A 17424-nucleotide genomic window follows, 5' to 3' on the forward strand; every position below is an offset into this window, starting at 1 on the left:
TAAATAAGTACATAAACAAATACCCAAACAAACACAACAGACAAAAAGCAGAATATCTCACTTCCACCTAAACTAAACTAAAGGTTTGCCTCATATGAAAGCTGAACCTCTTTTTGGTCAAGAAAACACTGCCCTTCTCTTAGGAATAATAAACTCATCCCCAAATGCCACTCTGAAGGCTAAACATCCACAACAAAGGGACAAAGAAGCTATGAGTTCAGACAAAGAGGTCATTATTTCCATTGGCCAAGCCATGCGCATTCCATTTTTTATACAAGTGTTGATGCGTGGCGCTAGAGTCCATCTCCTCTTTTCCCAAATGTGCGAACAGGGAGGTCTGTAGACGGTGCTTGCCCATGCACCTGGATGCATTCCCCTACCCCAGTATTTGGGGCTACAGGGCACACAGCTCACCTTGTCAAGGTGATGAGGAATTGGATGCTGGCAGTGAGGAGATCCCAGCTCCCATTGGCTTCCTTGGCTCTGTGTTCCCCCAATAACTTATGCACATTGAATTATTGCTTCTGTTTCTATGACTTAATCACTTTGTAACCCCAGCACCCATTACGTTTTGAGGCATAGAGTGAGTGGGTAGTCGGTTAATGTTTGATAGTAGAAAACAGTACTTTGTACATGTTTGTTGACTGCTAGGCACTAAGTCCTTTGCAAATATTAGCTTGTGTAGTGCTCACAATAACCCTATGGGATAGTTGTTCTTATTGCTCCTGTTTACAGATGAGGAAACCAGGACATGGAAAGGCAAAGCAATTGGATCCCATGTGGCAGAGCTGGGATTGAAACCCAGGAATTCAGGTTCCAGAAGGGATAGTCTTGACCACCAAGCTACTCTTCCTCTCTCTGCCTAACCCCCAGACTTATTTACCTCATCTAACCAAGTTGTCCCCAGGTCCCTTCTATTTCCATAGAGTGTTCTTCTAGCCTGCTTCCTGGATAATTGAGGGGGCACAGAGATTCTCCCATTACCAACCATCCCTCCACCCCCAAATGTCCCTAGGTCTTTTAATTCCTAGTAAAATTACACCAGGGAACATGGAACCATGGTTTGCCCTTCTTCCAAAATGAGGCAGTTTCCATAAAACTACAGCTATGAGAACAAACAAGAAAATGGCACATGGTCTCAATTCTTCCAGCATCATTTCGATAGAAACTTTGGTCACATGTATCATAAGGATTCCTAGAATTCCTTCATGGGCTGCACCTCACCAGTGATGAACCAGCTCAGATAGCTGGGAAGGTGTGATGGTACAACGGGTCCTTAATGATACTTGAGAGACAAGATAATGCAAGTTTAGTCCTGAGTCAGCCACCAGTAAGGCATTGCGTAGCCAGGAGAGGGAAAAGAAGTGCAGGCTGTAAACATGCATGCATTTTCCCAGAGAAGACTATAAAGGAAAGGATGGGAGAGTCAATGGCAACAACTGGGGCACAGAGAGGAAGAGAGATGTTTGTAAAGATAAGATAAGCATGTCTATAGTGTGCAGAGAGGTAACCTGTTAATAGTGAGAGGTAGAAAATTACCAGAGAGAGAGGATAATATGTAAAATGTGAACCTGGTCCTAGTTAGATAGGACAGTGGGAGATGGAGACAAACAATCTTGAAGAGCAGGAAAGGCACCTCTTCCATTTACAAAGATGAAGTGAGAATGGGCCCCATGTGGCCTCCACTGATTCACTCCCCAGAGTGGAATCTTAAGGTTGTCGACATAGAAACCAAACACCATCTTTGGGGCATTCACTGAACCCACATAGTAGATCCGCCAGGAGAAAATCAAGGAAAAGCAGCAAAATGTTGGTGGTCACTGTTGGGCATTTAAAATGGGATGCCAGTTGCTACAGGTACTTATAGATAGCAACATGCAAGTCTGGGGAATGGGACCTTAAACAGCCAGCCGATGCTGCCCTCAGTTAGCCATCTGGGTCCTTAAAGAAAATAGGCATCAGAAAAGGAAGCAAGGCAAGGTGATGCTTTATTTTTTATTCCATGAAAGTATATTAAATACTCTCTGTGTCAGAGACATGTGCCAGGGATACACCAATGAATGAAATGAAGTCCTGCTCTCATGGGATTCACACTGGGGCACAGAGAGGTCTCCAAATTCACCAAGAGGAGTGACCTCGGATGGTCAGCCCGAGCTGCCTATCCTGCCCGCCCCACCAGGAGACCACCCTGACGTGTGAGAATAGCTGCACCTGCCACTCTCCATGGCAGGCAGGAGAAAGTGAAAGGAGCTGAATGTTTGCCCTCCCCATGAAAGCAGAACTGAGAAGGGCCACCTGTCATAGCACCGGAGGAGGGGAGGAAGCTGCCCACCGCCTGGTGATGACCTGGAGATGCAGAGGAGGGGCTGTGGCTGTGCCTCATTCCCTGGGCAGTAGCCACAGATCTAGTGTCCTCTCTGACCTCCAGATCCCAAGCCAGATCAGTCAGAGTCTTCATCCACACGTACAAGGACCCCAACTCCACTCGGCGAGGAAGCCAAATCGTGTAGACCATGGTCACTCGCATGTCCTAAAACTGGACCAATCTAGAAAACTCCTCTTGCAGGAGGAAGGCTGGGAAGAGAGAAGAGAGGGGCCATGAATTTTCTAGCTCCCAGAGACCAAAGTTTGCCCTCATTTTGTTCTGTCTCCTGTTAACCCATGTGTTTGGCAGCCGCACCAATGGCCCACAAAGTCTCTAAAGGGAGAACTCATGAGGCACCTGCACACAACTCATGATGCTATTTCACCATTCTTACTGCTGCTGTTACATTTTCTCCTGCAACCAACCAATGCGCAGTCTGAACCGATGATGCCTTTTAAATACCTGTTTACGGCCCCTCAATTCTGTTACCCAGACCAAGAGGAGAGCATTTAATAGTCATATAAAATGCTTCAAGCTGAGATAGACAACAGAAGATTGCCCATATGTTTACCCTATCTTCAGATTCCCAAATCATTGGATAAAAGAAATTAAATTGCCCTTCAACACCATTCATGATCTCCACTCAGTCTATCTTTTTGATCTGGAGGTATTATGTACATTTTGTATACTGCACTGTTCCCATCTCCAGACCCTAGTTTGGCCTGTGTATTCCTCAGCCTTTGCTTCAAAACTATAATCTCCCACCTGGTCTGTCTTCTCTCTCTTCTCCACCTATTTACATAGTCCCTTCTCCAGTCACCCCTCTTTCAAGTGGCTTTCTTCAGCTGGCCTGAACTCACAGAACATCGACTACTTATAGCCAAAGGGTTTGGACCCAATTCCAACATGTGAGCGTGTGGGCCTTTCCTTCACATGTCAGACAATCAAGTCTTGGACACCAGCTAGGTGTCTTACAATTCAACTCAGTTCTGACACTCTTTACCTGGAGATGACATCAGATCCTACAAGACTGCTCCCCTCTGTTTCCAAAGTCTACATTCTCATTCATGTTTCCAATTGACCAGCTATAGATTGGAGGTTCCCATGACCTCCTCCTTGGGTTCATTAACTTGCTACAGAACTCAGAAACATTTTACTTACTAGATCACAGTTTAGTATAAATGGATATAACTCAGAAACAGCCAGGTAGAAGATGCATCAAGTAAGGCATGGAGAAGGGTGAGGAACTTCTATTCCCTTCCCAGGTGAACCACTTTCCCCCAAATCTCCATGTGTTGTTCATAAGCCTGGGAGCGCTCTGAACCCCTTTTGGGTTTTTACACTCATGATTGCTCAAATCATTGGCCACTGGCAGTTGATTCAACCTCTAGTACCTCTCCCCTCTCTTGAGGTCAGGGGATGGGAGTGAAAGTTTCAACCTTCTAATCACATGGTTGGTTTCCCTGGCAACCAGCTGCCATCCCTAAATTATAGAGGCGCTTTCCAGGTCACCTCAGTAACATAACAAAAAACACCTTTATAGCTCTTTTCACTTAGAAAATTTCTATGGTTTTAGGAGCTCTGTGTCGGAAATCAGAAGGAAGACCAAATATGTATTTCTTTTTATAAGTCGTGATCTCACAGTAGTTCTCCCAGAGGTTTAGCAATGACAGTCATGTGTAGGTGGCTTTCTTCCCCTGATAAATTACAACCCTATAAAGAAATTATTGTAAGTCCAAGATACCTAATACAGCATCTTGTATGTATTTGCTATGCAATAACCATTTTCACTTTTAAAACTACATATACTATATCTTATAAAGGATTTAAATAGGTGGCCTCTGTAGATTGATTGATTGATTGATCAGCCAATTCACTAAAGGTCTTGCTCATCTTTATATTTTAAAAAATTAGGGATGCATACAGCATGAAAGGCCCTCAGTAAATAAGGCAGATCACTACTGCCAATCTGTTCAATCACAGGATGCGAGTTTTTAGGTAAATTACAGTATAGCATACACCCTTTTTTGCTGCACAGGTGTGGAATCTGAGGTTAAGTTTCCTCCTCCACCTATAACACACATAATCAAACAAATATAGAACAAATAATAGGGAAGTAAGTTATAGATGGTCCTTTAGAAGTCAATTTTATCTGCGCATCTAACCATAAAAGCAGCATCTGCTCCGCTAAATACAGGTGTTTTATATCCTTGTCATTAATTGGAAGGGACATTATGTCATCATACATCAACAGTTAAGGTTGGTTAAAGTGCCACTTATCTCAGGTGCTGTCATTAATCAGGTTCTTTTCAGTTTGGAGACTCCAGAGACTTGACTCAAAGCTGCTCTATGTGAATGGGTTTTCCCTATGGGTTTAGCGTGTCTTTTTATTATCATTTTGAATGAAAACCTTGGGACCCAGACATAAGTGGCAATTAAGGTAGTTGTCCTGATGCTTCTGTGAAGAGAAATATTTCTCCCCATCATCTTTATTTCTCCCACTCCCCCGGGCTGCCACCAAATAGCCACTGTAGAGAAAGAGGCGCATCAACCAAGCTGTTTTCTCATCACAACTTAACCCATTAATGGATTTCAAGAAACCAACTACAGTGCATGGCACTTAAACAGAGCTGGCAGGCAGCAGGACCCTGTGGAAGACAGCACCTTCTTTTTCTGCCCGACCCCCACAACACCTCAATGCCTTCTGGGCTACCCCTAACCCAGGCAGAAAGTCCAGGCTAAGAGTCCAGGCAGGCTCTCAGCATGCAGTCTTCCTTAGTGTCTGCTTTCACGGAAAATGCCTGTCCTTTATCCCATTCCTTCAAGGCCATTGCAACTGGCACAAGTTGTTTTAGGTTAAGTTGTCAGGGACAATAATGGTAGCTTACAAAAACATTGGCCTTTCTACTTTCATCACCTTAACTGTAGAAATTATGGTAAAATGGTCAGGCATCAGGTTGATAATTCAGGCAGGGGACCATTTGGTTCACATCAAATTCTCACTCAGGGAGCTCCTACTCTGCCCTGAAGATAAAATTCCCTTCACAACCTAAGTTGGGTGTGTGATTGTCTCAATCTGTACCAGAGACTGGAAGAATAAGAGGTGGGGGAAGGGTATTTTTATCCTTCATTCATTTATTCATTCACTCAATGGATATTTTATTGCCTGTGAGGCACTGTGCTAGAAGTGAAGGATTCAAGGATGATCAGAAACAGACGCAGCCCTTGCTCTCAAGAGCTTATAGTGTAGATGGGATAAAAAATAAACCAAAGAGCAACTTTAAAAAATATAAATTCACCTTGCCCCACATTAATCCTTATAGCCTATTAAAAAGGAAGATGGAAAAAGATGAGGAAGAGAACAAAATACCCTTTTCTTTTGAGTCCAGGTACTATTCTAAAGCTTTAAGTGCATTTTCAAATTTAATTTTCACAACAAACCTCTTATTAGCCTTATTTTTTATTGATGATGAACTTAGACATTCAAAGGTTTAATAACATCCTCAAGGACATCAGCTCAGGGGGAGTATACCTGAGATCTGAGTCCAGGCCTGCCTGGCTCCAAAGTTGATTCTTTAAACTCAGTGCGCTAAAACCATGCCCCCATCCTCCCGAGGCCAGTACCATTTAACAGCTCATGGTATACCTTGTCCAAGCCTTTGACAAGTCCCATGGATTATCCAGGTCAAGTATGAGTGCAGAGAATAAGAGTGTGTTGGCATGAAAAATCAGGTGAATTGGCCCAGTTGAAGACATGGAGAAGAATTTGCAAAGGAGCCCAGAAGTCTCTCTGGCTGGTCCCTGTCATTCTCCTCTTTTTTTGTCTGAATAAATTGTCAGGGCCTGAGGACTAGAGCATGGAAGTGGTATCCTACCTGGAGATTTCAGGTGATGTAAAAGGTTTTTGAAACCCTTCTTAAGAACATCCAAGCTCTAAATTATTCTCAGCACCACGTGGAGCCATTGCATTTTTCAGCTGGTCTGGACTGAGACATGCGAGATGCAGAGCTAGGAATGAATCCTGCTGATCCTTCACAGGCGGTTTTGAAGATGTGAAGAAAACATTTAAGTCACCTACCAATGTATTTTAATCACTAGTTATGAGAAGCATGTAAGTTAAACTGATCAAATGGCCTTTTGTATTTCTTCAGTGAATTATAAGAAGTCTCATATCTCATATATTCCCTAAAGAATTATTACACTTTATGTTCTTTACCTTCTTATAAAAAGGGTACGCTACTTTCCTGGCATTCATTTACATGCCGTTGATGAATTACTGTAACCAGATTAGGGAGATAAAATAACCAGTCTATTAATTACAGTGATTATTATTTAATGGAAAGTGGGATTCTAGGCAAAGTGTGTAGTAAGAAGAAAGCTTAGCAATGCATTATATAGATGTGGTATTTTATCTTAAAGAGTAAGATAAGTGTCCGGTCTGTTCCACAATCTAGGGAATATGTTCATTAACTCTGCAAGATTTATATGTACAATTGACCATAATATTTTAAACACTATTTGCTTGATTTGGTGGTACATGAAGAACAAGAAAAACTGTAATTTCAATTAAATTAAGTCTTTCAATGAACATATTAAAAGCCAGGTCTTCCCAGCAATGTAAGGAAGCAGAGGATTGAAAAGTGGTTAAGTGTTTTTTTAATTAAACAAATTTTCATTTGAACTCAATGATGATTTTTTTTAATAGTAGAGGCTGGGAGGAGAGCTTCCCTTATATCACTTACCCTAATAATTAACCTCAAAAATATAATTTTTGTATAAGTGTTGATATGTTCTAAAAGAGAAGCTTAACATCATGGTTAAATCCTGACTTGACCACCAGCAGACATCAGACCTTGTCTCACCTCCCTTAGCTATAAAAATGAGAAAAATAGTTTCACCTGCTTTCATGGAGTTATATGGATTAACACTGGGGTCTGCAAACTATGGCCAAATCCAGCCAGCCATTTGTTTTTGTGTGTCTTGCAATCTATATCTTTAAGTGGTTGAAAAAAAATCAAAATAACAATCTTATTTCGTGACATGGGAAAATTTGTTGACATTCAAATTGTAGTGTCCATAAATAAAGTTTTATTGGAACACAGCTATACTCATTCACTTACCTATTATCTATAGCTGCACATTTGCTACAACAGCAGGGTTGAGTGGTTGTGACAAAGACCACATGGCCAGCAAAGACTAAAATATTTGCTATCTGACCTTTTACAGAAAAAAGTTTGACAACCCCTGAACCAGAGGGGTAACGCATGAGTTCCCAAAGTTTGCTGCACATTAGGATCACCTGACAAACTTACGAACCCTTGGTCCACATCACACCCCAGACCAGTGAGAGAAGAATTCCTGTGGGTATTCTCCAGGCATAAATAATTTTAACATTTCACAGGGGCTCCCAGGATGCATCCAGATTTGGGAACTATTATGCTATGTAAGGTATTGAAACTTAACACATAGTAGGTCCTTGATCATTGCTAGCTGAACTGATAAAAGAAATCCTCCTTTGTAGTCCGCAATGCATTTTAGTAAAAAGTTATTGAATAAACACTGGGTGAAAAATTATTCCCCTTCTCTTTTTTTTTCCTGCCTCTGTTCTCACCTGAATGTAAGAGTAAAGGCAGAAAGACAAATTTTCCTTCTATGTTCCCAGTGTCTAAACAATCACATATTCAGTATTTTGTATTTTCATTTAATCATGCCACAAACTTTTATTTTACAATATCAAGTCCTATACAATACTCATGGCATATAAGGGCCCCAAAGATGTGATTTCAAAGTTCTAGAGAACTCATCAGCGTTCTTGTAAATAGTGCCCAGTTCAGGCAGAAACCCCTTGAATCTTCTGGGGTTCTTGTCAACTATCTTAGAAATATAAACTGACTGGCTTAGTGATAGCCTTTAAACTAATAAATTCATGGCATCTTCAATAGGCAATAACAAAAAAAAACACTTAAATGTATGTAGAGTCGAGTAACCGAAATAATTGATTGGGTGGATACACATACTGCACATTAAAATGCATCAGAGTGTGGTAGAGGGAAAAAACCCAGGAGACACTGACGTCAAGGGGCCTGGAATCCAGTAAGTGAGACACAACCCACACACAGTAGACAAGCAGGAGACAGCTCCATCCTGAATACTTCACTCCTTTCTCACAGCCAGTGAACACCCTCTAAATCTCAAGATGGATATGGTCAAACACAGAGATAAGGCGAGGCCAGAGAGATTAAGTATGTGGGTTTTGAATTCATACCACCAGCGTTCTAATTCCAGCTTCATCAGTCACTTGGGCAAATTACTTACCTCTCATTGCCTCAATTTCCTCACCTACAAAATGGGGATAATAATTTCTATCTTCTAAGGCTGAAGTAATTCTTTTGAAAAATATATATATAATCTGGGTTGTTGTTTTCCCTAGTTCTTTGGCTGTAAGTTTAGAACATAGCTTTCACAGCCTAAAACATAGGGATGGACCCCTCCTTGCTATGAACTTGACTCTCATCATCTGCGGACCTCACTTGAGCACTGCTCTTAATGGCCAAATACGAATTCCTTGAAGGAAAGGATTATAATTATACATATACTCACCAAGTGATATCACTATCCTTTTCAAGAGGCTTCTAAAGCATAAATTTGGTGTACATTAAAAATATTTGGGCCTTGGCCAGCTAGCTCGGTTGGTTAGAGTGCTGTCCCAATACACCGAGATTGTGAGTTCCATTTCCTCTCTGGGTAGGGCATATACGAGAAGCAACCAATCAATGCATAAATAAGTAGAACAACAAATCCATCTCTCTCTCTTCCTCCTCTCTGTCTCTTAAATCAATAAATTAATACATACACCCATGAAATAAAGGCCTTTAAACTGCCAGATGCTCTTCTGAGTGATAAATAGTCAACAGTTTCTATTTGCAATTTCCCACTGCATTAGCCCCAAGCCTGAGTGTATTTTTTGTAGCCTTCAGTCCCAGAGTTGGTTATAACTCTTGAACATGTGTACTTCTGGTGATGTGTTTTCTCCAAAGTCATTCTGGTTTCATTCATAGAAAGACATTCTATGTTGTGTAATCTCCTTCTATATTTCTCCTTAATATCCCCCCATATGTATTTTTTTGCTTTTATGGGTATTCTAGCAGCCACACCACCCATATTTTTTGTTGTTTGAATTCCTACTTGACCTAACCATGAGTAGTCCCATTCTGCAAGAGATCACTGTACTTTATTTATCTCTCCCTCATCTACTCAACACTTTGCTGAAATGGCCATTAAGCTGAGTGACTTGCATTTTAAATTGGTTCACCAACCTCACTGTGAGTAAATCTGCCATTTCTATAAGTAACTTTTCCGTATGAGTCCTGTTCTGGTAACCTTGTGGGTTTAAAGGTGAGAAACATTTTTCATGCTCTTCATACATCATCCTTTAACATACTTTTCCTTATTTAATAGGCCACATAACATTCATGGACGATAAAGACTATGGGCACCTTTATCTTTCTTTGATATTTGCATTTTGATTATAGATTCATCTCCTTACACTTACAGACTAGTCCTCTTCGTGCCATAATTTTGTCAAGTTTAGTGCTGAATAAAGTGGAAAATGGAACAAGTAAACTGAAATAATGCAGGATAGTGCAATGAGAATCCATGAGGTAACAGAAACCAAATGGGACTGAACCAAGGGCCTTCCCTCCCATAGGTGCCGACTGCCTCCTCACCTCCATCCCTAACATTCATCTTTGCCATGAGATCCTTCACATTTCCATGTATCCCACTACTATTTTTGCATCTCTAAAGTTATATTCCAGCCTCATGGAACAACTTGTAAACAGTTGACGTTAGAATGGATATATAGCAGCCAGAGGTTCTCACCTCTGCCTTGCACATTTTATTTATTTACTCAGTATTAGCTGATTGATTTCTCTGTAATGACAGAACACAGGGATCTTAATGCCTATCCACACAAACCCAATAGAAAGGTCTAATGAACCTCCAAGAAATCCAATTATCATTATATTATTTATCTATTGCCAAAAAACATGTTACCCTAAAAACTTAGTAGCATAAACCAAAAAACATTTATTATCTCACAGTCTGTGTGGGTTAGGAATTCAGGAACAGCTTAGCAGGGTGCCTCTGGTGCAAAGCCTCTCCCAAAGCCTCTCCCAAGGTAGCGCTGGCTACCTGTGTGGTCCCAAATGAAGGCTCGTCTGGCCGGGGCGGGGGGCGGGGAGCTGCTTCTCACTCACCTCAAGCAGTTTCCACATGGACCTCTCAATAGTGCATGCTGGTTTCATTCATAGAAAGACTCACAACATGGGCACTGGCCTTCCTCAAAGCGAGCCAGCAGGAGAACAAGTGAGGGCACATGAAACAGAAACCACAGTGTCTCGATAACCAAGTCTCAGAAGTAATACCCCATTATTATCACCATATTCTATTGATTAGAAGCCATCCCTTGGTTCAGTCCATACTTTGGGGATGACGATTACACAGGGTGTGAATACCAGAAGGTGAGGCCGTTGGTACTGGTATATTGCCTACCACACTCAGCCTACACCTGTCTATCACACACCTCCTCATCTCATTGACTAAAGAGCATAATTCATGCAATTTACCACTTGTATTTATGCCTGTTCTTCAAACAAGTGCAATCGTTTGGGAAAAACCTCAGCAACCTCTACATCTATATGTCTAGTAACTCAAATTAATATAAAATATATTTGCAAAACAAAAATGGTCTTTCATAAGAGTTAAATCTCTTAATTACACAGTAATAGGTGTCAAAATAAAAATTTTCTCCATGCCATCCAAAAAAAGGAAAAAAAACTCACAAAAGTTAAAAACAAAAGGCCGAACAAAGGTAGATTAGGTAATACAAGGAAAACATAATTCAGAGATTGCAATACCAATATCAGAGAAGCATAATTCAAAGTAAAATATTAAATGGAACTGTATGGGAGCAACTCCCAGAAACTTGGTTCATCTTGCAGACGCAGTAAAGAATTACGGATCAGCAAATCTATTAGTGTGCAAGCAGGGTTTATTGATGATCCCTTCTCATGGAAGAGAATGGGCCTAGCTAAGGTGGAGGGTGAAAGGTGTAGGCAAAGCAGGTAAGTGTGGCAAAAGTAAGGTTGGTCAAAGGCCTGGGTGGCAAGCGCTCCAGGTCCTTTGTTCTGAGGATGTATATAGTTGGCAGGATGGGGGTGAGGGAGTTAGATATTGATTGATGGGTAAAGGTGGTGCCAGCTTTCCCAGGGGGACGTGACTGCCCAAACATAGGTAGGTGTGGGAGTCTGTAAACCCAAACACTTATCTTGCTCCAGACCCCATTTGGTCATCTCATTGTAAAAGAGATACGTGACAAGAGGCAGTTAATTAAAGTTGGGGCAGTTACCCAAAGTTATTTATAGGCTTCTTCCTTTGGGCACCGCAGACCATTTCCTGCGTTTCAGGCCTTGGAGTGAAAGCGCAGTTTCAAGGGGTTTTTTCCCAGATAGTGGAAATGATACATAGAATTTCAAGGACTGCCCTCCTCCCACGTTAGCATGGTGGTTCCTGTGATGTTGGAACACCTGGAAATATTATCAGACCAGACTCAGGACTGCTGAGTCAGTGGGTGAGACACGTCTCCCTCCTCCTCCCTGCCTTGGTTTGCTGTCTATCCTACCTAAGAGGAGAAAGAGGATCATTTTATTTTTATAAAGATTACAAAATAAAATAAAGGTGTATGAGTCCTCAATTATATGTACTAAATCACACAGTATTAAAGTACATAAAGTAAAATTAATTTAATTAAAAGTAGGAATTGACAGGCGTAACACAATGCTGCTTTCACTTCCTGACAGATGAAAGTTAAGTAGTTCTTAAAGAGGTAGAATATGTGAAAAGTAGATCTAAAAGGAGATTGACTTAACAGATAAACATTCAACTTAGAACCTCATGATTAGAACAAGCAGAAAACATAGCTTGTCTGTCAGCACCCATGATTATTTTCCAAAAAAGTGATCATATATTAGTCCATGATGAAAATAGATTTCCTGAAGCAAAAATTGAACAGATCATATTCTCTGACTGCTATGCAATAAAAATGCTTAAAAATCCACACTTTTCTCCTTTTGACCGACTTGAAAGAAAATTTAGAAATAAATAAATGAAGATGCATCCCACCTCAGCTGGTGTGCAACAGAGTGTGGGGTCCCCACCACTTTGACCTTCTCATTCTTCAGGGCAATAGGGCTGCCTGTGGGACTCACTGGCTCCTCTAAGTTCAAGGTCCTTGGCCACGAGCAGCCTCACCCAGTTTTCCTAAAACGCTCTTCAAAGCTTATTTACCATGTGTACAATGGTACACAAAACCCAAATTAAAATTATAGGCTATTTATAACTCACTGACCACAAGACTACTACCCTTTATCTTAAGCATTGCAGGAAGGAAAAAGTAATGAAGATAAAAAGAAAAGAAATCAACTTTCTTAAATGGAATTGATGAATAAAAGATTTAAAATGATATTCTTGTGAGTCAGACAGACTGGGCTCAGCATCTACCCAGGCCAGTACTAACTATGGTTTCTGAAATCAGGTACTTCTTAAATGTACAAAGCCTTAGTGTTTTTATCTGCTCCATGAGGAAAACCAGAATGTTGTTAGGGGATTAAATGAGATAATACATGCAAAGCTCTTATCATGAGATCCCTATCAAATGGGAAATACTCAAAGCGTGTCTGTTATTATTAACCAAGTATAGGCTCTTTGAAAATATCAATAAAATAAGCTTCTGGACAGTCCAAGGATAAAAGAGAGAAAAAAATTGAACATTAATGACAAAAAAGAATATGTAGCAACAGATACTACTTTTAAAATTATAAGAAAAGTATATGATATCTATTCTATCAAATTGGAAATCTCAATGAAACATACTGTTTTCTAAGAAAATATAAATTACAAAAGCTTATTCAAGAAGAGTTAGAAAATCTGAATAGGCCAAGACTACTAAATTAAAAACAATTGTTAAGGGTAGGGTGGAAGCGGGCAAAGGGGGGAAAAGCAGGACCAACTGTAACAGCATAAACAATAAAATATAATTTAAAGAAAGAAAACAATTGTTAACACAATTGGAAAGCCCATGAAAAGTCCATAATGTTTTGGGGAGGTAATTCTAACTTCCTATATCACTTAAGTTTTCCAAACATAAAAAGATAGAAACATATCAAGTCATGTTACAAAGTGAAGATAATCTTTTTACCAAAACCTGACAAAGTACACAAAGAAAGAGTCACTAGTCACACTTAGGCCTACTAGGTACAAAATGCTAAATAAAACATGAATAAATTAAATCCAGACATGCGACACAAAGGTTATGCATCATGATGAAATAGGGTTGGTGCATGTATTGGTTCAACCTGGAAATGGATTAATATATTACCATATTATCAGGCAAAGGAGTCAACCCATATGATTATCTTGATAGAGGGCAGAGGTACAGTATTTGATAAACTTTACTATCACTTCCTGATTGTTAAGCTATTAGTAAAATGGAATAGAATAAGTATTTCTTTAATATCATGTGTAGAATTATCTACCCTTGGTCAATTATTTTCAATAAAACAAGGAGCAAAACAAGGATTTCCATCATCACCACTTCTACATTCTGCAATTCTAGGTAATACAATTAAACCTGAAAACAAAATAATGTAAAGGAGGAAGGAAAACAGCCAGGATTTATGAATGCTATGGTTGCTTACCTATGAAGGATGTTGGAGAAAGGAGATTTATCTGAAAAAGTATTAGAACTGACATTTGGGTGAGCGTTCAGCTGCTCTGCCCAGGAAAATCTGTACAGAGGTCCACAGCCAGTGTCTGTGCTGATTGGTTGGTTCTCAGGCTGCACAGGTGATTAAGTATTTTGCACTGTGGCTGCTAGTAAGCTATATTATTATTATTAGCAATAAACCAAAAACTAAGTCAGCAGCTTCCCTACTTACCAATTATGACTGGTTAAAAAATAGAATGGTGAAATGTGATCTTATTCATAGTTGTAACTAAAGATATAAAATATCTAGGAATAAACTGAACCAAAACTATGTAGGAACTTTTTAATTAATTATTAAACTTCACTGAGGGTCATGTAAGTTGAATGCTTAAATGCAGAAAAGTTGTACTCTTGTAATAAGAATACCTAATGTACACACTCTCTGCAAATGAACCTATAAAAAAAAATGTAACTCAATCCTCCTGAAAATCCAAAAAAAAATTTTTCTGGAGCTTGATAAAATTTTCTGGAGCTTGGTAAAGCAAACATGAAAAAGAATGGTTTTGAAAAAGTACAGAGACAAGTTGGAATTTTGCTTAGCAAATATCCAAACAAGTTACAAAACCACGATACATAGAGTACTTTGACATTGGTGCCAACCCGCACGCATCAGGGAAATCAAGCAGAAAATCCCAAAGCAGCCCTGTGTCTATTTAAGAAGTAGTGTATGATAAAGATGGCATTTGAAATCTGTGGGGAAATGATAAATTATTCAGTTAATAGTTGAAGAAAATATGATAGCTAGTTTTTATAATCTTGAAGTTGGGAAGGGCTTTGTAAATATGACACTACAAGATAAAACCATATAGGAAAGTAAGAATACTTTTGACTTCCAAAAGATGCTACTGACAAAAATTTAAAAACAAAAAGTAAACTAGAAACTGGTGTATCTCTCCACACCGTGCTCCTCTCCTTTCTTGGGAGAGAATAAAATAAAAGCTTTATTCTCTACAGAAATATAAAAAAATAATAAACAATAAACTAGAAAATATTGTTGTTGTTTTTCTTTTTAAAAGAAAGAGCAAACATTTTCTTGTTCATCAATGTATCCCTGGATCCTGCAGCTGTGCCTCACACATGGTGAGCACTCAAATAAATGGCTACTCAAAGAGGTCTTGTAAGTTAGTCAGTAAGGAATAAATGAACACTTCAATTTTAAAAATTAGCAAAAGACATGAATCTTAAAGAAGAAATGTTAACATTCAGTTTAAAGAGATTAAGAATTATGAATCTCACCAGTAATAAGATAAATACAAATTAAAATATCAGTCCTCCATGTTTACCTATTACTATCTTTCTTAATACTCTGAATTGGCCAATGTGTGGGGAGAAGATGTTCATGATGTTGCTGCTACTTCATAAAAGTCAGTTTCAAAGCAGTCTATATAAAATTTGTATCTTCATGTGCATTGAAAAACTGAGTAATAACTATCAAAATTTTAAGAGAGGTTTTATCGTGGTAACTTTATTTTCTTCCTCATGATCTTCTATATGGTCTAATTATTTTCAATAAATGTGCTACTTCTATAATATAGGTGGTAATTTTTTTAAGTAATAGAAAAGTAGTACTCAGTATTCTTTGTAAAATCATTTCATTTACATATTTACCTACTTATTCATTATTTGTTTCTCCACCAGAATGTAATCTCCACAGGGGTAGGGACTTGAGTTGTTTATGTTCAAAGCTATTTCCCAGTATTCAAAGTGGTGACTGCCACATGGGAGATGCTCAATCAACATGATTGAATGAATGAATACATGAATGAATGAATGAATGAATGAATTTCTTTTAGAAAAGTTGGTTTATATGATTGGGCAAGATTCATTGCCTCTTAAGAACATTTTGGAATTATATCTGCTAATTTTCTCTATTGAACAGCAAGGGCAACCTGCCAGACAGGGGTGTGTAGCAGGAATCACTCAAGTCTAGAAGTCAGTAGAGTTGTACTGCAGTCCTGGGCTCACCATAAACAAACTTCCTGAACAGGTCGGTTTTGGGGTCCTCGCTACACGAGACTGACCCTAATCAAAAGTTGTAAAAAGGAATGAGTCTAAGCTGCTGTACTTCTTCCCCGGGCTGTTTTACATGGGGAAGATACTCAGCAGGGTTCCCACTCTCTCCTCTGCACTCGCATTCTCTCCTGCTCCACTCTCCCAGTGAGTGGTAAGGTGGCTTGGGCCTCTGTTGGGTGCACTCTGCCCACCTCTAGGACACCTGGGCCATATCCTTGCACTCACGAGCTTCCTCACTGGTCTAGCAAGGAAACCCACTTTCAGCACAACATCCAAAAACGCTCATACAAATCGCCCACTCTAACTGCTTACTCATAGAATCAGAACAATGTTGTCTGCAAAACAGGAACCCTTGGGCAGAATGATGGTCACCTTGTAGCTTGTAAAACTCAGATGACAATAATATGCTAAATATGACAAGGCACATTTATCAGTCACCTATGCGTGATCCAAGAATAAAGTTATTAAAAAAACACAATACTTAATAATACAGAATAATCTATAAATAATAGATGTTATCACTCAATAGCCATCCAAGACTTTAAATGCCATCATCCCAGTGGAAGGTTTAAACGTTGGATCTATTCCTAGCTCAATGAGCTCAGGATCTAATTTGCAAATGTAAGATATTATTATCTGAACCTCCTAGGACTATCTTGGCACTGGGAGAAATGGTATTTCAATCTTCAATTTAATCCTCCCCAATTTTTTCCCAGATATTTATAACACAGCTGTGGAAAGGTGCTCCTGGCAGGAAGTTGGCATGCAATTTCTCAGGCTGGGAGCAAATATCTAAATCAAATAGGAAAAAAATTCCAAATGAATAAATGTGTTCAAGTTTTAGAGCTGAAAAAAATCTCAATAGGTTTGAAGCTCAGGTGTAGAAAGCATTAAGTGATGTCAAAGAATAGATAACCCAGCTTCCAATCCCTTTCTTCAATTTTCCAAGTTGCACAGGCCAAAGCTGATCTTCCCTTAAATGTGGAGTTGGTGATCACTTCATCTGAAGATACTGCATACAAGAAAGACTCTATTACTAAGCACAGACTTGACTTTCCAGAGTCCAATTTTAGAAGCCTTAGGTATTTAAATAAAACATCTTCATTTATAATAGACTGACCTTGTTGGTGGGTGGGGGTGGGGGGGATAGCTGAGTATGGAATTATGTACTCTGTGGTGTTCGTAATTTAAAAACATTTTGTAAGGATGTAATTAAAAGACT

General features: G+C 39.4%; 1 long non-coding RNA gene across 1 annotated transcript; it reads right to left on the minus strand.

Moving 5' to 3' along the window:
* Positions 1–1976: 1976 nt before the first annotated feature.
* LOC123478740 (uncharacterized) lies at positions 1977–14247 on the minus strand. The gene is made up of 3 exons (XR_006654046.1): positions 14122–14247; positions 10624–10702; positions 1977–2574 (listed from the first exon to the last, which is right to left on the minus strand). It is a non-coding gene; the product is annotated as an uncharacterized lncRNA (long non-coding RNA).
* Between the last annotated feature and the right edge of the window lie 3177 nt (positions 14248–17424).

Source organism: Desmodus rotundus, chromosome 10, assembly GCF_022682495.2.
Source record: "Desmodus rotundus isolate HL8 chromosome 10, HLdesRot8A.1, whole genome shotgun sequence".
In the NCBI taxonomy this organism is placed as follows: Eukaryota; Metazoa; Chordata; class Mammalia; order Chiroptera; family Phyllostomidae; genus Desmodus; species Desmodus rotundus.